Raw genomic sequence first — 25,763 nt, 5'->3', positions numbered from 1 at the left:
GCTGGGTAACTGCCCAGGTGAACTCCATATCCTGGAAGGGGCCTGACCACGAGAGCCCCGAGGGCTACTGGGTACCTGGTAACGAACGTCAGGACAGTCAGTGAAGCCACCAAGAATATACATCCAGTAGATCCTAATTCCCACACCCTGCTGGTCATTCTACCATCCACCAGGACATGGTATTCTGTATTAGACTTCGATGATGCCTTCTTCTGTATTCCATTAGTCCCAGAGTCACAAGAAATTTGGGCTTGTGGTGGGCAGGACTCAACATACAACGAAGACAATACCGCTGGGGCCGTCCTGCCCCAGGGGTTCAAAAATTCCCACACCGTCTATGGGGAAACTTAACTAAAACCTAAAAGATCTACCTCTGGAGAAGGGAACCTTCCTTCAATATGCAGACCACATTCTGCTCGCCAGCCCTACTAAGGAGGCCTCTGAGCTACCTAGCCAAGAAAGGATAGAAGGTGTCCAAGAAAAAGGCTCAAATATCACAGACTAAGGTAACCTGCCTGGACTGCCTTCTCACAGAAGGTCGGAAAAGCCCATCCCAGCAAAGGGAAGAAGCCATTTGCAGCCTTACCCCTTCTAAAACTAGAAGACAGCTTAGGGGTTCCTGGGGAGGCCGCGGTTTGCTGCATCTGGATCCCTAACTACAGTCTAATAGCTGGGCCTCTATAAGAAACACTGACACGAAAAGATGATGATCCTTTTGAATAGAATCCAGAAGCAGCCTTTCAAGAATGGAAGGAGCAGTCACTTCAGACCCTTGCCCTGGAACTCCCTAGTTTAGCTAAACCCATTGACCTTTACATTCTCGGTCGAAAGTGAACCGCCCTTGGAGCATTAGTGCAAACACTGGGACCACTTGAACTGTAACAACTCAAGTATGCCATCCAGGTAGGAGAAGCTACGGTCACCAAGGGCTTGGCCCGCCACCCCATCCGGCCAGGATACCGGGGGTATCTAAAAACCTGGAAATCAGCAGCCCACAAGGCCAGCTCCCTCCTAAGGGAAAAGGACCCCACGTGGTGATCCTAACCACCCACCATGCCCTGAAGTTGCAGAGCAGGGATCGCTCCGTGGACACACTGACCTCGAGTGAGGAGGCCCTCCAACCCCAACCTCCAGAGAGACAACCAGGGTCAACGGGCCCCCATGACGACTCGTGTGACCATCACTTGACCTGGAGTTTCTTTCAGAAAACAACAACAGTGTCATATTTGTATATGTATAGCTGATTCACTTTGTTATACAGCAGAAGCTAACACACCATTGTAAAGCAATTACATACCAATAAAGGTGTAAAAGAGAAAAAAAGAAAGCCCAGAGATAAACCTACACACCTATGGTCAACTAATCTATGACAAAGGAGGCAAGACTATACAATGGATAAAAGACAGTCTCTTCGATCAGTGGTGCTGGGAAAACTAGACAGCTACGTGTAAAAGAATGAAATTTGAACACTCCCTAACACCATACACAAAAATAAATTCAAAATGGATTAGAGACCTTAATGTAAGACCGGACAGTATAAAACTTAGAGGAAAACATAGGAAGAATTCTCGGACATAAACCACAACATGATCTTTTCTGATGCACCTCCTAGAGTAACGGAATAAAAAACAAAATAAACAAATGGGTCCTAATGAAACGTAAAAGCTTCTGCAAAGCAAAGGAAACTACACACAAGATGAAAAGACAACTCTCAGAATAGGAGAAATATTTGCAAATGAATCAACAGACAAAGGATTAATCTCCAATATAAACAAACAGCTCATGCAGCTCAATATTAAAAAAAACAAACAACCCAATACAAAAATGGGCAGAAGACCTAAATACACACTTCTTCCAAGAAGACAGAGATGGCCAAGAAGCACATGAAAAGGTGCTCAACGTCACTAATTAGAGAAATGCAAATCAAAACTACGAGGTATCACCTCACACCTGTTAGAATGGGCATCATCAGAAAATCTACAAACAACAAATGCTGAAGAGGGCTGGAGAAAAGGAACCCTCTTCCACTACTGGTGGGAATGTAAATTGATTCAGTCACTATGGAGACTAGTATGGAGGTTCCTTAAAAATCTAAAAATAGAATTACCATATGATCCAGCAATGCCACTACTGGGTATATACCCAGAGAAAACCATAAGTCAAACAGAAACATTCACCACAATGTTCATTGCAGCACTCTTTACAATAGCCAGGTAATGGAAGCCACCTAAATGCCCACAGGCAGGCGAATGGATAAAGATGTGGTACGTATATAAAATGGAATATTTCTCAGCCATAAAAAGGAATGAAATTGGGTCATTTGTAGAGACATGGATGGATCTAGAGACTGTCATACAGAGTGAAGTAAGTCAGAAAGAGAAAAACAAATATTGTATATTAAGGCATATATGTGGAACCTAGAAAAATGGTACAGATGAACCAGTTTGCAGGGCAGAAGTAGAGACACAGAGGTAGAGAACAAACCTATGGACACCAAGGGGGGAACGCCATGTGAGGGTGGTGGTGGGATGAATTGGGATTCACATGTGCACACTTATATGTATAAAATAGATAACCAATAAGAACCTGCTGTATAAAAAAACAAATAAAATAAAATTTAAAAATTAAAATAATAAATAAAATTTAAAAAGTAAAACAGAAAAAGAAGTTCTTCCCTTCCCAAAGCTGTATTTATATGAATGAATGATTTCCATGCTTATATCTATAAATACAAAAAATAGGAATAAACCCTAGCTTGAACCAAAAAAGAAAAAGACAAAAAATCAGAACCCACCAGTTACACAGAGGAAAACCCTACCAGGGCACTTGCTCCAGTGTTAAACAAGTCTGAAGTGGGTCACAGGTGGGGAATCATCTCCCATGCAGCCAGCAGGCCCCCCGCAAGGAGCGTCCTCACTGCAAAGCTGGGGGACCGTGCCGAGGCGTCTGTGAGTAAACAGGAGCTGAGCCCCAGGCCAGCTGCTGCTGAACTGTTCCCACCCTTCCCAGGTAAAACACCTGACTGTGTGCAAGGACTTGAAAGCCCACAGGAAGGGCCGTGGAGCCACACCAGCGACAGCACGCAGGCCGACTTGGTGCCGGCAGGCCAGCCAGGATGGTCCTGGCCCAGACGCTCTTCTGGAAGCTTTCCACTTCCCTGCCTGAGATACCCCTCCTGTCCCGGCCCCCACTGCTTTTTTCCTTCCTCACCTCTGCCCGGCGAGCAATTCCAGCAGCAGGTATGGGTGACACATCCTCTTCTTTAGCGGGTGGCAGCCTGGCAACTCCTGCAGAAAGTCCAGCAGAGCCCCACTCACACCGGGCCACCCAAAAAGCCACGCACGGCCCCTCACTCCCTCCCACCAGCCCCGCCCCGACACTGCTGACGGGGCAGAAAATATGGCGTCAGGCACAGCTGCAGGGGCTCTTGCTGCCTGGAGTGGTGTTTATATTGACCTCAACCCAGGCACACCTGGGGAGGGCTGCCCCGCCGGGTCAGCCAATCCTCACCCCTCAGCGGCTCACATTTGCAGAAAATGGCCCTTGCGGCACCGGCCACGTACAAGGAAGAGGTGTGGGCTCCTGAGAGTCAGGAGAGACAAGGGGCTGCAGCCCTGGCTTGTTTGCTATTCAATTTAGCTGCCCCATGAGTGGGAGACAACTTCAAGAAGACCCTCTATTAATGAGAGGAACCCAGAAGTCAGGGAGAGGAGGGGTGGCGGGTGGAGACAGAGGTCTGGTGCCCCGGCTGCAGTGGAAGCCTCTGGAAGACCAGGCAGAGGGAGGCTGCACAGAGTGATGCCCAGGGTCACAGACCCGTCAGAGCTGCTGTTTGTTAGTTCAAGTCCTGCTCTGAGGTGCTCTGTGTCAGCTCAACCGACAGGTGGGCTGGGGGCGCTCTGCAATGAGGGCTATGTGCACGGTTCCTGTGTGCCCAGGCTTGCTGGGTGCCTGCCCAGGTGAGCTCCATACCCGTGTAGGGGCCTGACCACGAGAGCCCCGTGGGCTGCTGGGTACCTGTCCAGGTGAGCTCCATATCCTGGGAGGGGCCTGACCACGAGAGCCCCGTGAGCTGCTGGGTAACTGCCCAGGTGAACTCCATATCCTGGAAGGGGCCTGACCACGAGAGCCCCGAGGGCTACTGGGTACCTGGTAACGAACGTCAGGACAGTCAGTGAAGCCACCAAGAATATACATCCAGTAGATCCTAATTCCCACACCCTGCTGGTCATTCTACCATCCACCAGGACATGGTATTCTGTATTAGACTTCGATGATGCCTTCTTCTGTATTCCATTAGTCCCAGAGTCACAAGAAATTTGGGCTTGTGGTGGGCAGGACTCAACATACAACGAAGACAATACCGCTGGGGCCGTCCTGCCCCAGGGGTTCAAAAATTCCCACACCGTCTATGGGGAAACTTAACTAAAACCTAAAAGATCTACCTCTGGAGAAGGGAACCTTCCTTCAATATGCAGACCACATTCTGCTCGCCAGCCCTACTAAGGAGGCCTCTGAGCTACCTAGCCAAGAAAGGATAGAAGGTGTCCAAGAAAAAGGCTCAAATATCACAGACTAAGGTAACCTGCCTGGACTGCCTTCTCACAGAAGGTCGGAAAAGCCCATCCCAGCAAAGGGAAGAAGCCATTTGCAGCCTTACCCCTTCTAAAACTAGAAGACAGCTTAGGGGTTCCTGGGGAGGCCGCGGTTTGCTGCATCTGGATCCCTAACTACAGTCTAATAGCTGGGCCTCTATAAGAAACACTGACACGAAAAGATGATGATCCTTTTGAATAGAATCCAGAAGCAGCCTTTCAAGAATGGAAGGAGCAGTCACTTCAGACCCTTGCCCTGGAACTCCCTAGTTTAGCTAAACCCATTGACCTTTACATTCTCGGTCGAAAGTGAACCGCCCTTGGAGCATTAGTGCAAACACTGGGACCACTTGAACTGTAACAACTCAAGTATGCCATCCAGGTAGGAGAAGCTACGGTCACCAAGGGCTTGGCCCGCCACCCCATCCGGCCAGGATACCGGGGGTATCTAAAAACCTGGAAATCAGCAGCCCACAAGGCCAGCTCCCTCCTAAGGGAAAAGGACCCCACGTGGTGATCCTAACCACCCACCATGCCCTGAAGTTGCAGAGCAGGGATCGCTCCGTGGACACACTGACCTCGAGTGAGGAGGCCCTCCAACCCCAACCTCCAGAGAGACAACCAGGGTCAACGGGCCCCCATGACGACTCGTGTGACCATCACTTGACCTGGAGTTTCTTTCAGAAAACAACAACAGTGTCATATTTGTATATGTATAGCTGATTCACTTTGTTATACAGCAGAAGCTAACACACCATTGTAAAGCAATTACATACCAATAAAGGTGTAAAAGAGAAAAAAAGAAAGCCCAGAGATAAACCTACACACCTATGGTCAACTAATCTATGACAAAGGAGGCAAGACTATACAATGGATAAAAGACAGTCTCTTCGATCAGTGGTGCTGGGAAAACTAGACAGCTACGTGTAAAAGAATGAAATTTGAACACTCCCTAACACCATACACAAAAATAAATTCAAAATGGATTAGAGACCTTAATGTAAGACCGGACAGTATAAAACTTAGAGGAAAACATAGGAAGAATTCTCGGACATAAACCACAACATGATCTTTTCTGATGCACCTCCTAGAGTAACGGAATAAAAAACAAAATAAACAAATGGGTCCTAATGAAACGTAAAAGCTTCTGCAAAGCAAAGGAAACTACACACAAGATGAAAAGACAACTCTCAGAATAGGAGAAATATTTGCAAATGAATCAACAGACAAAGGATTAATCTCCAATATAAACAAACAGCTCATGCAGCTCAATATTAAAAAAAACAAACAACCCAATACAAAAATGGGCAGAAGACCTAAATACACACTTCTTCCAAGAAGACATAGAGATGGCCAAGAAGCACATGAAAAGGTGCTCAACGTCACTAATTAGAGAAATGCAAATCAAAACTACGAGGTATCACCTCACACCTGTTAGAATGGGCATCATCAGAAAATCTACAAACAACAAATGCTGAAGAGGGCTGGAGAAAAGGAACCCTCTTCCACTACTGGTGGGAATGTAAATTGATTCAGTCACTATGGAGACTAGTATGGAGGTTCCTTAAAAATCTAAAAATAGAATTACCATATGATCCAGCAATGCCACTACTGGGTATATACCCAGAGAAAACCATAAGTCAAACAGAAACATTCACCACAATGTTCATTGCAGCACTCTTTACAATAGCCAGGTAATGGAAGCCACCTAAATGCCCACAGGCAGGCGAATGGATAAAGATGTGGTACGTATATAAAATGGAATATTTCTCAGCCATAAAAAGGAATGAAATTGGGTCATTTGTAGAGACATGGATGGATCCAGAGACTGTCACACAGAGTGAAGTAAGTCAGAAAGAGAAAAACAAATATTGTATATTAAGGCATATATGTGGAACCTAGAAAAATGGTACAGATGAACCAGTTTGCAGGGCAGAAGTAGAGACACAGAGGTAGAGAACAAACCTATGGACACCAAGGGGGGAACGCCATGTGAGGGTGGTGGTGGGATGAATTGGGAGATTGGGATTCACATGTGCACACTTATATGTATAAAATAGATAACCAATAAGAACCTGCTGTATAAAAAAACAAATAAAATAAAATTTAAAAATTAAAATAATAAATAAAATTTAAAAAGTAAAACAGAAAAAGAAGTTCTTCCCTTCCCAAAGCTGTATTTATATGAATGAATGATTTCCATGCTTATATCTATAAATACAAAAAATAGGAATAAACCCTAGCTTGAACCAAAAAAGAAAAAGACAAAAAATCAGAACCCACCAGTTACACAGAGGAAAACCCTACCAGGGCACTTGCTCCAGTGTTAAACAAGTCTGAAGTGGGTCACAGGTGGGGAATCATCTCCCATGCAGCCAGCAGGCCCCCCGCAAGGAGCGTCCTCACTGCAAAGCTGGGGGACCGTGCCGAGGCGTCTGTGAGTAAACAGGAGCTGAGCCCCAGGCCAGCTGCTGCTGAACTGTTCCCACCCTTCCCAGGTAAAACACCTGACTGTGTGCAAGGACTTGAAAGCCCACAGGAAGGGCCGTGGAGCCACACCAGCGACAGCACGCAGGCCGACTTGGTGCCGGCAGGCCAGCCAGGATGGTCCTGGCCCAGACGCTCTTCTGGAAGCTTTCCACTTCCCTGCCTGAGATACCCCTCCTGTCCCGGCCCCCACTGCTTTTTTCCTTCCTCACCTCTGCCCGGCGAGCAATTCCAGCAGCAGGTATGGGTGACACATCCTCTTCTTTAGCGGGTGGCAGCCTGGCAACTCCTGCAGAAAGTCCAGCAGAGCCCCACTCACACCGGGCCACCCAAAAAGCCACACACGGCCCCTCGCTCCCTCCCACCAGCCCAGCCCCGACACTGCTGACGGGGCAGAAAATATGGCGTCAGGCACAGCTGCAGGGGCTCTTGCTGCCTGGAGTGGTGTTTATATTGACCTCAACCCAGGCACACCTGGGGAGGGCTGGCCCGCCGGGTCAGCCAATCCTCACCCCTCAGCGGCTCACATTTGCAGAAAATGGCCCTTGCGGCACCGGCCACGTACAAGGAAGAGGTGTGGGCTCCTGAGAGTCAGGAGAGACAAGGGGCTGCAGCCCTGGCTTGTTTGCTATTCAATTTAGCTGCCCCATGAGTGGGAGACAACTTCAAGAAGACCCTCTATTAATGAGAGGAACCCAGAAGTCAGGGAGAGGAGGGGTGGCGGGTGGAGACAGAGGTCTGGTGCCCCGGCTGCAGTGGAAGCCTCTGGAAGACCAGGCAGAGGGAGGCTGCACAGAGTGATGCCCAGGGTCACAGACCCGTCAGAGCTGCTGTTTGTTAGTTCAAGTCCTGCTCTGAGGTGCTCTGTGTCAGCTCAACCGACAGGTGGGCTGGGGGCGCTCTGCAATGAGGGCTATGTGCACGGTTCCTGTGTGCCCAGGCTTGCTGGGTGCCTGCCCAGGTGAGCTCCATACCCGTGTAGGGGCCTGACCACGAGAGCCCCGTGAGCTGCTGGGTAACTGCCCAGGTGAACTCCATATCCTGGAAGGGGCCTGACCACGAGAGCCCCGAGGGCTACTGGGTACCTGGTAACGAACGTCAGGACAGTCAGTGAAGCCACCAAGAATATACATCCAGTAGATCCTAATTCCCACACCCTGCTGGTCATTCTACCATCCACCAGGACATGGTATTCTGTATTAGACTTCGATGATGCCTTCTTCTGTATTCCATTAGTCCCAGAGTCACAAGAAATTTGGGCTTGTGGTGGGCAGGACTCAACATACAACGAAGACAATACCGCTGGGGCCGTCCTGCCCCAGGGGTTCAAAAATTCCCACACCGTCTATGGGGAAACTTAACTAAAACCTAAAAGATCTACCTCTGGAGAAGGGAACCTTCCTTCAATATGCAGACCACATTCTGCTCGCCAGCCCTACTAAGGAGGCCTCTGAGCTACCTAGCCAAGAAAGGATAGAAGGTGTCCAAGAAAAAGGCTCAAATATCACAGACTAAGGTAACCTGCCTGGACTGCCTTCTCACAGAAGGTCGGAAAAGCCCATCCCAGCAAAGGGAAGAAGCCATTTGCAGCCTTACCCCTTCTAAAACTAGAAGACAGCTTAGGGGTTCCTGGGGAGGCCGCGGTTTGCTGCATCTGGATCCCTAACTACAGTCTAATAGCTGGGCCTCTATAAGAAACACTGACACGAAAAGATGATGATCCTTTTGAATAGAATCCAGAAGCAGCCTTTCAAGAATGGAAGGAGCAGTCACTTCAGACCCTTGCCCTGGAACTCCCTAGTTTAGCTAAACCCGTTGACCTTTACATTCTCGGTCGAAAGTGAACCGCCCTTGGAGCATTAGTGCAAACACTGGGACCACTTGAACTGTAACAACTCAAGTATGCCATCCAGGTAGGAGAAGCTACGGTCACCAAGGGCTTGGCCCGCCGCCCCATCCGGCCAGGATACTGGGGGTATCTAAAAACCTGGAAATCAGCAGCCCACAAGGCCAGCTCCCTCCTAAGGGAAAAGGACCCCACGTGGTGATCCTAACCACCCACCATGCCCTGAAGTTGCAGAGCAGGGATCGCTCCGTGGACACACTGACCTCGAGTGAGGAGGCCCTCCAACCCCAACCTCCAGAGAGACAACCAGGGTCAACGGGCCCCCATGACGACTCGTGGGACCATCACTTGACCTGGAGTTTCTCTCAGAAAACAACAACAGTGTCATATTTGTATATGTATAGCTGATTCACTTTGTTATACAGCAGAAGCTAACACACCATTGTAAAGCAATTACATACCAATAAAGGTGTAAAAGAGAAAAAAAGAAAGCCCAGAGATAAACCTACACACCTATGGTCAACTAATCTATGACAAAGGAGGCAAGACTATACAATGGATAAAAGACAGTCTCTTCGATCAGTGGTGCTGGGAAAACTAGACAGCTACGTGTAAAAGAATGAAATTTGAACACTCCCTAACACCATACACAAAAATAAATTCAAAATGGATTAGAGACCTTAATGTAAGACCGGACAGTATAAAACTTAGAGGAAAACATAGGAAGAATTCTCGGACATAAACCACAACATGATCTTTTCTGATGCACCTCCTAGAGTAACGGAATAAAAAACAAAATAAACAAATGGGTCCTAATGAAACGTAAAAGCTTCTGCAAAGCAAAGGAAACTACACACAAGATGAAAAGACAACTCTCAGAATAGGAGAAATATTTGCAAATGAATCAACAGACAAAGGATTAATCTCCAATATAAACAAACAGCTCATGCAGCTCAATATTAAAAAAAAACAAAGGGCTTCCCGGGTGGCGCAGTGGTTGAGAGTCCGCCTGCCGATGCAAGGGACATGGGTTCGTGCCCCGGTCTGGGAAGATCCCACATGCCGCGGAGTAGCTGGGCCCGTGAGCCATTGCCACTGAGCCTGCACATCCGGAGCCTGTGCTCCACAACGGGAGAAGCCACAACAGTGAGAGGCCCACGTAACACAAAAAAAAAAAAAAAAAAAGAAAAAAAAATAAAATAAAAATAAAAAAAACAAACAACCCAATACAAAAATGGGCAGAAGACCTAAATACACACTTCTTCCAAGAAGACATAGAGATGGCCAAGAAGCACATGAAAAGGTGCTCAACGTCACTAATTAGAGAAATGCAAATCAAAACTACGAGGTATCACCTCACACCTGTTAGAATGGGCATCATCAGAAAATCTACAAACAACAAATGCTGAAGAGGGCTGGAGAAAAGGAACCCTCTTCCACTACTGGTGGGAATGTAAATTGATTCAGTCACTATGGAGAACAGTATGGAGGTTCCTTAAAAATCTAAAAATAGAATTACCATATGATCCAGCAATGCCACTACTGGGTATATACCCAGAGAAAACCATAAGTCAAACAGAAACATTCACCACAATGTTCATTGCAGCACTCTTTACAATAGCCAGGTAATGGAAGCCACCTAAATGCCCACAGGCAGGCGAATGGATAAAGATGTGGTACGTATATAAAATGGAATATTTCTCAGCCATAAAAAGGAATGAAATTGGGTCATTTGTAGAGACATGGATGGATCTAGAGACTGTCATACAGAGTGAAGTAAGTCAGAAAGAGAAAAACAAATATTGTATATTAAGGCATATATGTGGAACCTAGAAAAATGGTACAGATGAACCAGTTTGCAGGGCAGAAGTAGAGACACAGAGGTAGAGAACAAACCTATGGACACCAAGGGGGGAACGCCATGCGAGGGTGGTGGTGGGATGAATTGGGAGATTGGGATTCACATGTGCACACTTATATGTATAAAATAGATAACCAATAAGAACCTGCTGTATAAAAAAACAAAACAAATAAAATTTAAAAATTAAAATAATAAATAAAATTTAAAAAGTAAAACAGAAAAAGAAGTTCTTCCCTTCCCAAAGCTGTATTTATATGAATGAATGATTTCCATGCTTATATCTATAAATACAAAAAATAGGAATAAACCCTAGCTTGAACCAAAAAAGAAAAAGACAAAAAATCAGAACCCACCAGTTACACAGAGGAAAACCCTACCAGGGCACTTGCTCCAGTGTTAAACAAGTCTGAAGTTGGTCACAGGTGGGGAATCATCTCCCATGCAGCCAGCAGGCCCCCCGCAAGGAGCGTCCTCACTGCAAAGCTGGGGGACCATGCCGAGGCGTCTGTGAGTAAACAGGAGCTGAGCCCCAGGCCAGCTGCTGCTGAACTGTTCCCACCCTTCCCAGGTAAAACACCTGACTGTGTGCAAGGACTTGAAAGCCCACAGGAAGGGCCGTGGAGCCACACCAGCGACAGCACGCAGGCCGACTTGGTGCCGGCAGGCCAGCCAGGATGGTCCTGGCCCAGACGCTCTTCTGGAAGCTTTCCACTTCCCTGCCTGAGATACCCCTCCTGTCCCGGCCCCCACTGCTTTTTTCCTTCCTCACCTCTGCCCGGCGAGCAATTCCAGCAGCAGGTATGGGTGACACATCCTCTTCTTTAGCGGGTGGCAGCCTGGCAACTCCTGCAGAAAGTCCAGCAGAGCCCCACTCACACCGGGCCACCCAAAAAGCCACGCACGGCCCCTCACTCCCTCCCACCAGCCCAGCCCCGACACTGCTGACGGGGCAGAAAATATGGCGTCAGGCACAGCTGCAGGGGCTCTTGCTGCCTGGAGTGGTGTTTATATTGACCTCAACCCAGGCACACCTGGGGAGGGCTGCCCCGCCGGGTCAGCCAATCCTCACCCCTCAGCGGCTCACATTTGCAGAAAATGGCCCTTGCGGCACCGGCCACGTACAAGGAAGAGGTGTGGGCTCCTGAGAGTCAGGAGAGACAAGGGGCTGCAGCCCTGGCTTGTTTGCTATTCAATTTAGCTGCCCCATGAGTGGGAGACAACTTCAAGAAGACCCTCTATTAATGAGAGGAACCCAGAAGTCAGGGAGAGGAGGGGTGGCGGGTGGAGACAGAGGTCTGGTGCCCCGGCTGCAGTGGAAGCCTCTGGAAGACCAGGCAGAGGGAGGCTGCACAGAGTGATGCCCAGGGTCACAGACCCGTCAGAGCTGCTGTTTGTTAGTTCAAGTCCTGCTCTGAGGTGCTCTGTGTCAGCTCAACCGACAGGTGGGCTGGGGGCGCTCTGCAATGAGGGCTATGTGCACGGTTCCTGTGTGCCCAGGCTTGCTGGGTGCCTGCCCAGGTGAGCTCCATACCCGTGTAGGGGCCTGACCACGAGAGCCCCGTGGGCTGCTGGGTACCTGTCCAGGTGAGCTCCATATCCTGGGAGGGGCCTGACCACGAGAGCCCCGTGAGCTGCTGGGTAACTGCCCAGGTGAACTCCATATCCTGGAAGGGGCCTGACCACGAGAGCCCCGAGGGCTACTGGGTACCTGGTAACGAACGTCAGGACAGTCAGTGAAGCCACCAAGAATATACATCCAGTAGATCCTAATTCCCACACCCTGCTGGTCATTCTACCATCCACCAGGACATGGTATTCTGTATTAGACTTCGATGATGCCTTCTTCTGTATTCCATTAGTCCCAGAGTCACAAGAAATTTGGGCTTGTGGTGGGCAGGACTCAACATACAACGAAGACAATACCGCTGGGGCCGTCCTGCCCCAGGGGTTCAAAAATTCCCACACCGTCTATGGGGAAACTTAACTAAAACCTAAAAGATCTACCTCTGGAGAAGGGAACCTTCCTTCAATATGCAGACCACATTCTGCTCGCCAGCCCTACTAAGGAGGCCTCTGAGCTACCTAGCCAAGAAAGGATAGAAGGTGTCCAAGAAAAAGGCTCAAATATCACAGACTAAGGTAACCTGCCTGGACTGCCTTCTCACAGAAGGTCGGAAAAGCCCATCCCAGCAAAGGGAAGAAGCCATTTGCAGCCTTACCCCTTCTAAAACTAGAAGACAGCTTAGGGGTTCCTGGGGAGGCCGCGGTTTGCTGCATCTGGATCCCTAACTACAGTCTAATAGCTGGGCCTCTATAAGAAACACTGACACGAAAAGATGATGATCCTTTTGAATAGAATCCAGAAGCAGCCTTTCAAGAATGGAAGGAGCAGTCACTTCAGACCCTTGCCCTGGAACTCCCTAGTTTAGCTAAACCCGTTGACCTTTACATTCTCGGTCGAAAGTGAACCGCCCTTGGAGCATTAGTGCAAACACTGGGACCACTTGAACTGTAACAACTCAAGTATGCCATCCAGGTAGGAGAAGCTACGGTCACCAAGGGCTTGGCCCGCCGCCCCATCCGGCCAGGATACTGGGGGTATCTAAAAACCTGGAAATCAGCAGCCCACAAGGCCAGCTCCCTCCTAAGGGAAAAGGACCCCACGTGGTGATCCTAACCACCCACCATGCCCTGAAGTTGCAGAGCAGGGATCGCTCCGTGGACACACTGACCTCGAGTGAGGAGGCCCTCCAACCCCAACCTCCAGAGAGACAACCAGGGTCAACGGGCCCCCATGACGACTCGTGGGACCATCACTTGACCTGGAGTTTCTCTCAGAAAACAACAACAGTGTCATATTTGTATATGTATAGCTGATTCACTTTGTTATACAGCAGAAGCTAACACACCATTGTAAAGCAATTACATACCAATAAAGGTGTAAAAGAGAAAAAAAGAAAGCCCAGAGATAAACCTACACACCTATGGTCAACTAATCTATGACAAAGGAGGCAAGACTATACAATGGATAAAAGACAGTCTCTTCGATCAGTGGTGCTGGGAAAACTAGACAGCTACGTGTAAAAGAATGAAATTTGAACACTCCCTAACACCATACACAAAAATAAATTCAAAATGGATTAGAGACCTTAATGTAAGACCGGACAGTATAAAACTTAGAGGAAAACATAGGAAGAATTCTCGGACATAAACCACAACATGATCTTTTCTGATGCACCTCCTAGAGTAACGGAATAAAAAACAAAATAAACAAATGGGTCCTAATGAAACGTAAAAGCTTCTGCAAAGCAAAGGAAACTACACACAAGATGAAAAGACAACTCTCAGAATAGGAGAAATATTTGCAAATGAATCAACAGACAAAGGATTAATCTCCAATATAAACAAACAGCTCATGCAGCTCAATATTAAAAAAAAACAAAGGGCTTCCCGGGTGGCGCAGTGGTTGAGAGTCCGCCTGCCGATGCAAGGGACATGGGTTCGTGCCCCGGTCTGGGAAGATCCCACATGCCGCGGAGTAGCTGGGCCCGTGAGCCATTGCCACTGAGCCTGCACATCCGGAGCCTGTGCTCCACAACGGGAGAAGCCACAACAGTGAGAGGCCCACGTAACACACACACACAAAAAATAAATAAAAAAAAATAAAATAAAAATAAAAAAAACAAACAACCCAATACAAAAATGGGCAGAAGACCTAAATACACACTTCTTCCAAGAAGACATAGAGATGGCCAAGAAGCACATGAAAAGGTGCTCAACGTCACTAATTAGAGAAATGCAAATCAAAACTACGAGGTATCACCTCACACCTGTTAGAATGGGCATCATCAGAAAATCTACAAACAACAAATGCTGAAGAGGGCTGGAGAAAAGGAACCCTCTTCCACTACTGGTGGGAATGTAAATTGATTCAGTCACTATGGAGAACAGTATGGAGGTTCCTTAAAAATCTAAAAATAGAATTACCATATGATCCAGCAATGCCACTACTGGGTATATACCCAGAGAAAACCATAAGTCAAACAGAAACATTCACCACAATGTTCATTGCAGCACTCTTTACAATAGCCAGGTAATGGAAGCCACCTAAATGCCCACAGGCAGGCGAATGGATAAAGATGTGGTACGTATATAAAATGGAATATTTCTCAGCCATAAAAAGGAATGAAATTGGGTCATTTGTAGAGACATGGATGGATCTAGAGACTGTCATACAGAGTGAAGTAAGTCAGAAAGAGAAAAACAAATATTGTATATTAAGGCATATATGTGGAACCTAGAAAAATGGTACAGATGAACCAGTCTGCAGGGCAGAAATAGAGACAGAGGTAGAGAACAAACCTATGGACACCAGGGGGGAACGCCATGTGAGGGTGGTGGTGAGATGAATTGGGAGATTGGGATTCACATGTGCACACTTATATGTATAAAATAGATAACCAATAAGAACCTGCTGTATAAAAAAACAAAACAAATAGAATTTAAAAATTAAAATAATAAATAAAATTTAAAAAGTAAAACAGAAAAAGAAGTTCTTCCCTTCCCAAAGCTGTATTTATATGAATGAATGATTTCCATGCTTATATCTATAAATACAAAAAATAGGAATAAACCCTAGCTTGAACCAAAAAAGAAAAAGACAAAAAATCAGAACCCACCAGTTACACAGAGGAAAACCCTACCAGGGCACTTGCTCCAGTGTTAAACAAGTCTGAAGTGGGTCACAGGTGGGGAATCATCTCCCATGCAGCCAGCAGGCCCCCCGCAAGGAGCGTCCTCACTGCAAAGCTGGGGGACCGTGCCGAGGCGTCTGTGAGTAAACAGGAGCTGAGCCCCAGGCCAGCTGCTGCTGAACTGTTCCCACCCTTCCCAGGTAAAACACCTGACTGTGTGCAAGGACTTGAAAGCCCACAGGAAGGGCCGTGGAGCCACACCAGCGACAGCACGCAGGCCGACTTGGTGCCGGCAGGCCAGCCAGGATGGTCCTGGCCCAGACGCTCTTCTGGAAGCTTTCCACTTCCCTGCCTGAGATACCCCTCCTGTCCCGGCCCCCACTGCTTTTTTCCTTCCTCACCTCTGCCCGGCGAGCAATTCCAGCAGCAGGTATGGGTGACACATCCTCTTCCTTTAGCGGGTGGCAGCCTGGCAACTCCTGCAGAAAGTCCAGCAGAGCCCCACTCACACCGGGCCACCCAAAAAGCCATGCACGGCCCCTCACTCCCTCCCACCAGCCCAGCCCCGACACTGCTGACGGGGCAGAAAATATGGCGTCAGGCACAGCTGCAGGGGCTCTTGCTGCCTGGAGTGGTGTTTATATTGACCTCAACCCAGGCACACCTGGGGAGGGCTGGCCCGCCGGGTCAGCCAATCCTCACCCCTCAGCGGCTCACATTTGCAGAAAATGGCCCTTGCGGCACCGGCCACGTACAAGGAAGAGGTGTGGGCTCCTGAGAGTCAGGAGAGACAAGGGGCTGCAGCCCTGGCTTGTTTGCTATTCAATTTAGCTGCCCCATGAGTGGGAGACAACTTCAAGAAGACCCTCTATTAATGAGAGGAACCCAGAAGTCAGGGAGAGGAGGGGTGGCGGGTGGAGACAGAGGTCTGGTGCCCCGGCTGCAGTGGAAGCCTCTGGAAGACCAGGCAGAGGGAGGCTGCACAGAGTGGTGCCCAGGGTCACAGACCCGTCAGAGCTGCTGTTTGTTAGTTCAAGTCCTGCTCTGAGGTGCTCTGTGTCAGCTCAACCGACAGGTGGGCTGGGGGCGCTCTGCAATGAGGGCTATGTGCACGGTTCCTGTGTGCCCAGGCTTGCTGGGTGCCTGCCCAGGTGAGCTCCATACCCGTGTAGGGGCCTGACCACGAGAGCCCCGTGGGCTGCTGGGTACCTGTCCAGGTGAGCTCCATATCCTGGGAGGGGCCTGACCACGAGAGCCCCGTGAGCTGCTGGGTAACTGCCCAGGTGAACTCCATATCCTGGAAGGGGCCTGACCACGAGAGCCCCGAGGGCTACTGGGTACCTGGTAACGAACATCAGGACAGTCAGTGAAGCCACCAAGAATATACATCCAGTAGATCCTAATTCCCACACCCTGCTGGTCATTCTACCATCCACCAGGACATGGTATTCTGTATTAGACTTCGATGATGCCTTCTTCTGTATTCCATTAGTCCCAGAGTCACAAGAAATTTGGGCTTGTGGTGGGCAGGACTCAACATACAACGAAGACAATACCGCTGGGGCCGTCCTGCCCCAGGGGTTCAAAAATTCCCACACCGTCTATGGGGAAACTTAACTAAAACCTAAAAGATCTACCTCTGGAGAAGGGAACCTTCCTTCAATATGCAGACCACATTCTGCTCGCCAGCCCTACTAAGGAGGCCTCTGAGCTACCTAGCCAAGAAAGGATAGAAGGTGTCCAAGAAAAAGGCTCAAATATCACAGACTAAGGTAACCTGCCTGGACTGCCTTCTCACAGAAGGTCGGAAAAGCCCATCCCAGCAAAGGGAAGAAGCCATTTGCAGCCTTACCCCTTCTAAAACTAGAAGACAGCTTAGGGGTTCCTGGGGAGGCCGCGGTTTGCTGCATCTGGATCCCTAACTACAGTCTAATAGCTGGGCCTCTATAAGAAACACTGACACGAAAAGATGATGATCCTTTTGAATAGAATCCAGAAGCAGCCTTTCAAGAATGGAAGGAGCAGTCACTTCAGACCCTTGCCCTGGAACTCCCTAGCTTAGCTAAACCCGTTGACCTTTACATTCTCGGTCGAAAGTGAACCGCCCTTGGAGCATTAGTGCAAACACTGGGACCACTTGAACTGTAACAACTCAAGTATGCCATCCAGGTAGGAGAAGCTACGGTCACCAAGGGCTTGGCCCGCCGCCCCATCCGGCCAGGATACTGGGGGTATCTAAAAACCTGGAAATCAGCAGCCCACAAGGCCAGCTCCCTCCTAAGGGAAAAGGACCCCACGTGGTGATCCTAACCACCCACCATGCCCTGAAGTTGCAGAGCAGGGATCGCTCCGTGGACACACTGACCTCGAGTGAGGAGGCCCTCCAACCCCAACCTCCAGAGAGACAACCAGGGTCAACGGGCCCCCATGACGACTCGTGGGACCATCACTTGACCTGGAGTTTCTCTCAGAAAACAACAACAGTGTCATATTTGTATATGTATAGCTGATTCACTTTGTTATACAGCAGAAGCTAACACACCATTGTAAAGCAATTACATACCAATAAAGGTGTAAAAGAGAAAAAAAGAAAGCCCAGAGATAAACCTACACACCTATGGTCAACTAATCTATGACAAAGGAGGCAAGACTATACAATGGATAAAAGACAGTCTCTTCGATCAGTGGTGCTGGGAAAACTAGACAGCTACGTGTAAAAGAATGAAATTTGAACACTCCCTAACACCATACACAAAAATAAATTCAAAATGGATTAGAGACCTTAATGTAAGACCGGACAGTATAAAACTTAGAGGAAAACATAGGAAGAATTCTCGGACATAAACCACAACATGATCTTTTCTGATGCACCTCCTAGAGTAACGGAATAAAAAACAAAATAAACAAATGGGTCCTAATGAAACGTAAAAGCTTCTGCAAAGCAAAGGAAACTACACACAAGATGAAAAGACAACTCTCAGAATAGGAGAAATATTTGCAAATGAATCAACAGACAAAGGATTAATCTCCAATATAAACAAACAGCTCATGCAGCTCAATATTAAAAAAAACAAACAACCCAATACAAAAATGGGCAGAAGACCTAAATACACACTTCTTCCAAGAAGACATAGAGATGGCCAAGAAGCACATGAAAAGGTGCTCAACGTCACTAATTAGAGAAATGCAAATCAAAACTACGAGGTATCACCTCACACCTGTTAGAATGGGCATCATCAGAAAATCTACAAACAACAAATGCTGAAGAGGGCTGGAGAAAAGGAACCCTCTTCCACTACTGGTGGGAATGTAAATTGATTCAGTCACTATGGAGACTAGTATGGAGGTTCCTTAAAAATCTAAAAATAGAATTACCATATGATCCAGCAATGCCACTACTGGGTATATACCCAGAGAAAACCATAAGTCAAACAGAAACATTCACCACAATGTTCATTGCAGCACTCTTTACAATAGCCAGGTAATGGAAGCCACCTAAATGCCCACAGGCAGGCGAATGGATAAAGATGTGGTACGTATATAAAATGGAATATTTCTCAGCCATAAAAAGGAATGAAATTGGGTCATTTGTAGAGACATGGATGGATCCAGAGACTGTCACACAGAGTGAAGTAAGTCAGAAAGAGAAAAACAAATATTGTATATTAAGGCATATATGTGGAACCTAGAAAAATGGTACAGATGAACCAGTTTGCAGGGCAGAAGTAGAGACACAGAGGTAGAGAACAAACCTATGGACACCAAGGGGGGAACGCCATGTGAGGGTGGTGGTGGGATGAATTGGGATTCACATGTGCACACTTATATGTATAAAATAGATAACCAATAAGAACCTGCTGTATAAAAAAACAAATAAAATAAAATTTAAAAATTAAAATAATAAATAAAATTTAAAAAGTAAAACAGAAAAAGAAGTTCTTCCCTTCCCAAAGCTGTATTTATATGAATGAATGATTTCCATGCTTATATCTATAAATACAAAAAATAGGAATAAACCCTAGCTTGAACCAAAAAAGAAAAAGACAAAAAATCAGAACCCACCAGTTACACAGAGGAAAACCCTACCAGGGCACTTGCTCCAGTGTTAAACAAGTCTGAAGTGGGTCACAGGTGGGGAATCATCTCCCATGCAGCCAGCAGGCCCCCCGCAAGGAGCGTCCTCACTGCAAAGCTGGGGGACCGTGCCGAGGCGTCTGTGAGTAAACAGGAGCTGAGCCCCAGGCCAGCTGCTGCTGAACTGTTCCCACCCTTCCCAGGTAAAACACCTGACTGTGTGCAAGGACTTGAAAGCCCACAGGAAGGGCCGTGGAGCCACACCAGCGACAGCACGCAGGCCGACTTGGTGCCGGCAGGCCAGCCAGGATGGTCCTGGCCCAGACGCTCTTCTGGAAGCTTTCCACTTCCCTGCCTGAGATACCCCTCCTGTCCCGGCCCCCACTGCTTTTTTCCTTCCTCACCTCTGCCCGGCGAGCAATTCCAGCAGCAGGTATGGGTGACACATCCTCTTCTTTAGCGGGTGGCAGCCTGGCAACTCCTGCAGAAAGTCCAGCAGAGCCCCACTCACACCGGGCCACCCAAAAAGCCACGCACGGCCCCTCACTCCCTCCCACCAGCCCCGCCCCGACACTGCTGACGGGGCAGAAAATATGGCGTCAGGCACAGCTGCAGGGGCTCTTGCTGCCTGGAGTGGTGTTTATATTGACCTCAACCCAGGCACACCTGGGGAGGGCTGCCCCGCCGGGTCAGCCAATCCTCACCCCTCAGCGGCTCACATTTGCAGAAAATGGCCCTTGCGGCACCGGCCACGTACAAGGAAGAGGTGTGGGCTCCTGAGAGTCAGGAGAGACAAGGGGCTGCAGCCCTGGCTTGTTTGCTATTCAATTTAGCTGCCCCATGAGTGGGAGACAACTTCAAGAAGACCCTCTATTAATGAGAGGAACCCAGAAGTCAGGGAGAGGAGGGGTGGCGGGTGGAGACAGAGGTCTGGTGCCCCGGCTGCAGTGGAAGCCTCTGGAAGACCAGGCAGAGGGAGGCTGCACAGAGTGATGCCCAGGGTCACAGACCCGTCAGAGCTGCTGTTTGTTAGTTCAAGTCCTGCTCTGAGGTGCTCTGTGTCAGCTCAACCGACAGGTGGGCTGGGGGCGCTCTGCAATGAGGGCTATGTGCACGGTTCCTGTGTGCCCAGGCTTGCTGGGTGCCTGCCCAGGTGAGCTCCATACCCGTGTAGGGGCCTGACCACGAGAGCCCCGTGGGCTGCTGGGTACCTGTCCAGGTGAGCTCCATATCCTGGGAGGGGCCTGACCACGAGAGCCCCGTGAGCTGCTGGGTAACTGCCCAGGTGAACTCCATATCCTGGAAGGGGCCTGACCACGAGAGCCCCGAGGGCTACTGGGTACCTGGTAACGAACGTCAGGACAGTCAGTGAAGCCACCAAGAATATACATCCAGTAGATCCTAATTCCCACACCCTGCTGGTCATTCTACCATCCACCAGGACATGGTATTCTGTATTAGACTTCGATGATGCCTTCTTCTGTATTCCATTAGTCCCAGAGTCACAAGAAATTTGGGCTTGTGGTGGGCAGGACTCAACATACAACGAAGACAATACCGCTGGGGCCGTCCTGCCCCAGGGGTTCAAAAATTCCCACACCGTCTATGGGGAAACTTAACTAAAACCTAAAAGATCTACCTCTGGAGAAGGGAACCTTCCTTCAATATGCAGACCACATTCTGCTCGCCAGCCCTACTAAGGAGGCCTCTGAGCTACCTAGCCAAGAAAGGATAGAAGGTGTCCAAGAAAAAGGCTCAAATATCACAGACTAAGGTAACCTGCCTGGACTGCCTTCTCACAGAAGGTCGGAAAAGCCCATCCCAGCAAAGGGAAGAAGCCATTTGCAGCCTTACCCCTTCTAAAACTAGAAGACAGCTTAGGGGTTCCTGGGGAGGCCGCGGTTTGCTGCATCTGGATCCCTAACTACAGTCTAATAGCTGGGCCTCTATAAGAAACACTGACACGAAAAGATGATGATCCTTTTGAATAGAATCCAGAAGCAGCCTTTCAAGAATGGAAGGAGCAGTCACTTCAGACCCTTGCCCTGGAACTCCCTAGTTTAGCTAAACCCGTTGACCTTTACATTCTCGGTCGAAAGTGAACCGCCCTTGGAGCATTAGTGCAAACACTGGGACCACTTGAACTGTAACAACTCAAGTATGCCATCCAGGTAGGAGAAGCTACGGTCACCAAGGGCTTGGCCCGCCGCCCCATCCGGCCAGGATACTGGGGGTATCTAAAAACCTGGAAATCAGCAGCCCACAAGGCCAGCTCCCTCCTAAGGGAAAAGGACCCCACGTGGTGATCCTAACCACCCACCATGCCCTGAAGTTGCAGAGCAGGGATCGCTCCGTGGACACACTGACCTCGAGTGAGGAGGCCCTCCAACCCCAACCTCCAGAGAGACAACCAGGGTCAACGGGCCCCCATGACGACTCGTGGGACCATCACTTGACCTGGAGTTTCTCTCAGAAAACAACAACAGTGTCATATTTGTATATGTATAGCTGATTCACTTTGTTATACAGCAGAAGCTAACACACCATTGTAAAGCAATTACATACCAATAAAGGTGTAAAAGAGAAAAAAAGAAAGCCCAGAGATAAACCTACACACCTATGGTCAACTAATCTATGACAAAGGAGGCAAGACTATACAATGGATAAAAGACAGTCTCTTCGATCAGTGGTGCTGGGAAAACTAGACAGCTACGTGTAAAAGAATGAAATTTGAACACTCCCTAACACCATACACAAAAATAAATTCAAAATGGATTAGAGACCTTAATGTAAGACCGGACAGTATAAAACTTAGAGGAAAACATAGGAAGAATTCTCGGACATAAACCACAACATGATCTTTTCTGATGCACCTCCTAGAGTAACGGAATAAAAAACAAAATAAACAAATGGGTCCTAATTAAACGTAAAAGCTTCTGCAAAGCAAAGGAAACTACACACAAGATGAAAAGACAACTCTCAGAATAGGAGAAATATTTGCAAATGAATCAACAGACAAAGGATTAATCTCCAATATAAACAAACAGCTCATGCAGCTCAATATTAAAAAAAAACAAAGGGCTTCCCGGGTGGCGCAGTGGTTGAGAGTCCGCCTGCCGATGCAAGGGACATGGGTTCGTGCCCCGGTCTGGGAAGATCCCACATGCCGCGGAGTAGCTGGGCCCGTGAGCCATTGCCACTGAGCCTGCACATCCGGAGCCTGTGCTCCACAACGGGAGAAGCCACAACAGTGAGAGGCCCACGTAACACACACACACAAAAAATAAATAAAAAAAAATAAAATAAAAATAAAAAAAACAAACAACCCAATACAAAAATGGGCAGAAGACCTAAATACACACTTCTTCCAAGAAGACATAGAGATGGCCAAGAAGCACATGAAAAGGTGCTCAACGTCACTAATTAGAGAAATGCAAATCAAAACTACGAGGTATCACCTCACACCTGTTAGAATGGGCATCATCAGAAAATCTACAAACAACAAATGCTGAAGAGGGCTGGAGAAAAGGAACCCTCTTCCACTACTGGTGGGAATGTAAATTGATTCAGTCACTATGGAGAACAGTATGGAGGTTCCTTAAAAATCTAAAAATAGAATTACCATATGATCCAGCAATGCCACTACTGGGTATATACCCAGAGAAAACCATAAGTCAAACAGAAACATTCACCACAATGTTCATTGCAGCACTCTTTACAATAGCCAGGTAATGGAAGCCACCTAAATGCCCACAGGCAGGCGAATGGATAAAGATGTGGTACGTATATAAAATGGAATATTTCTCAGCCATAAAAAGGAATGAAATTGGGTCATTTGTAGAGACATGGATGGATCTAGAGACTGTCATACAGAGTGAAGTAAGTCAGAAAGAGAAAAACAAATATTGTATATTAAGGCATATATGTGGAACCTAGAAAAATGGTACAGATGAACCGGTCTGCAGGGCAGAAATAGAGACAGAGGTAGAGAACAAACCTATGGACACCAGGGGGGAACGCCATGTGAGGGTGGTGGTGAGATGAATTGGGAGATTGGGATTCACATGTGCACACTTATATGTATAAAATAGATAACCAATAAGAACCTGCTGTATAAAAAAACAAAACAAATAGAATTTAAAAATTAAAATAATAAATAAAATTTAAAAAGTAAAACAGAAAAAGAAGTTCTTCCCTTCCCAAAGCTGTATTTATATGAATGAATGATTTCCATGCTTATATCTATAAATACAAAAAATAGGAATAAACCCTAGCTTGAACCAAAAAAGAAAAAGACAAAAAATCAGAACCCACCAGTTACACAGAGGAAAACCCTACCAGGGCACTTGCTCCAGTGTTAAACAAGTCTGAAGTGGGTCACAGGTGGGGAATCATCTCCCATGCAGCCAGCAGGCCCCCCGCAAGGAGCGTCCTCACTGCAAAGCTGGGGGACCGTGCCGAGGCGTCTGTGAGTAAACAGGAGCTGAGCCCCAGGCCAGCTGCTGCTGAACTGTTCCCACCCTTCCCAGGTAAAACACCTGAATATGTACAAGGGCATGAAATCCTAGAGGAAGGGCCGTGGAGCCACACCAGCGACAGCACACAGGCCAACTTGGTGCCTGCAGGCGAGGCAGGATGGTCCTGACCCCGGGCGCTCTTCTGGAAGCTTTCCATTTCCCTGCCTGAGATACCCCTCCTGTCCCGGACCCCACCCCTTTTTTTCCTTCCTGACCTCAGCCCGGAGAGAAATTCCAGTGGAACTTATGGGTGACACATCCTCTTCTTTACAGGTGGCAGCCTGGCAACTCCTGCACAAAGTCCAGCAGAACCCCACACACACCGGGCCACCCACAAAGCCGTGGCCCCTCACACGCTCCCACCAGCAGAGCCCCGAGACTGCTGACGGGGCAGAGAATATGGAGTCAGGCACAGCTTCAGGGGCTATTGCTGCCTGGAGCGCTGTTTATATTGACCTCAACCAGGCAGAGCTGGGGAGGGCCGGCCGGCACGGTAAGGCTGCCCAGGTCAGCTAATCCACAACCCTCAGGGAATCACATTGTTGAAAATGGACCTCGCTAAGGCAGAATCGAAGCCAAGGAAAATAAGGACACAATGCCATTTGCAGCACCGTAGATGAGTCTAGAGGTAATCATGTGACATGTAGTAAGTCAGAAAGTGAAAGGCACATATCGTATCATATCACTTATAGGTGTTACCTAAAAATGGATACCAGGGCAGATATTTCCACGGAGAAGGGCAATCACATATTCATTAAACAAACTTATGGTTCACCGATGGAAAGGTGTGAGGATTGGTTTCATTACGATATTGGGGTTAACAGACATACAAACACAGGTGATATATATAATAACCAAAGAGCTACGGAATACAAAGAGAGGAGTAAACAACATTCTGTCATAACGTACATGGGAAAAGGATCCCAGGAAGAACAGACATCTGTATATGTGTAAAACAACCACATCTACCATACCTACAACAAGCCAAACATTGTAATCAAACTTGCTGTAATAAAAAATAAAAAATTAAATTAAAAACACGAACAAGAATTAGTGAGACAAACTTCAGGGGCTTTTTCCTGTCACATTCTGTTCTAAATTCCAATCAAGAAGGCGACTTCCATTGAGCCTCTGTTGCCCTAGTAACCAGATATGAATGAGAGAACTGCTGCCACCTTGTGGCCGTTTCACACAACAGCAGCTTTAATCCCAGCGCTCATGGTCAGTTGATATTCAAAATCATTGCAGGCCTGTAAATGACACCTGCCCTGAAAACAAATCCTGGGGTCACATATCGACCAAAAAATTTAAAGGACGTCCATATTTCAAAACGACCGTTTCAAAAGGCATATTTTATGCACATTAGTGTTCTGCTTCTTTTTCTTTCTTTCTTTTTTGGTTAAAAACACGGGAATGGAAAAAGGCATCCCTCAGAATGGGCGAAAATAGTTGCAAACGAATCAATGGACAAAGGTTTAATCTCCAATATATATAAACAGCTCATGCAGCTTATTAAAAAAACAAACAACCCAATACAAAAATGGGCAGAAGATCTAAAGAGTCGTTTCTTCAAAGAAGACACAGAGATGGCCAAGACGCACATGAAAAGCTGCTCAAGAGCACTAATTATTAGAGAGATGCAAATCAAAACTACAATGAGGTATCACCTCACACCTGTTAGAATCGGCA

The 25,763-nt window shown here is 47.7% G+C and overlaps 3 long non-coding RNA genes across 3 annotated transcripts; all 3 read right to left on the bottom strand.

Annotated features, from left to right (window-relative positions):
• Positions 1-33: 33 nt before the first annotated feature.
• Positions 34-4,074, bottom strand: LOC308610719. Its single transcript, XR_014014622.1, has 3 exons — positions 4,018-4,074; positions 3,211-3,287; positions 34-75 (listed from the first exon to the last, which is right to left on the bottom strand). It is a non-coding gene; the product is annotated as an uncharacterized lncRNA (long non-coding RNA).
• Positions 4,075-8,125: 4,051 nt separating this feature from the next.
• LOC308610721 lies at positions 8,126-12,422 on the bottom strand. The gene is made up of 3 exons (XR_014014624.1): positions 12,366-12,422; positions 11,559-11,635; positions 8,126-8,167 (listed from the first exon to the last, which is right to left on the bottom strand). It is a non-coding gene; the product is annotated as an uncharacterized lncRNA (long non-coding RNA).
• Positions 12,423-16,782: 4,360 nt separating this feature from the next.
• LOC308610717 lies at positions 16,783-20,825 on the bottom strand. Its single transcript, XR_014014620.1, has 3 exons — positions 20,769-20,825; positions 19,962-20,038; positions 16,783-16,824 (listed from the first exon to the last, which is right to left on the bottom strand). It is a non-coding gene; the product is annotated as an uncharacterized lncRNA (long non-coding RNA).
• Positions 20,826-25,763: the final 4,938 nt, after the last annotated feature.

This window comes from Mesoplodon bidens, assembly GCF_964165515.1.
Source record: "Mesoplodon bidens genome assembly, contig: HAP1_SCAFFOLD_565, whole genome shotgun sequence".
Classification (NCBI taxonomy): domain Eukaryota; kingdom Metazoa; phylum Chordata; class Mammalia; order Artiodactyla; family Ziphiidae; genus Mesoplodon; species Mesoplodon bidens.
The sequence above is the reverse complement of the archived record's forward strand: the minus strand, read 5'-3'. Positions and strand labels throughout refer to the sequence as shown.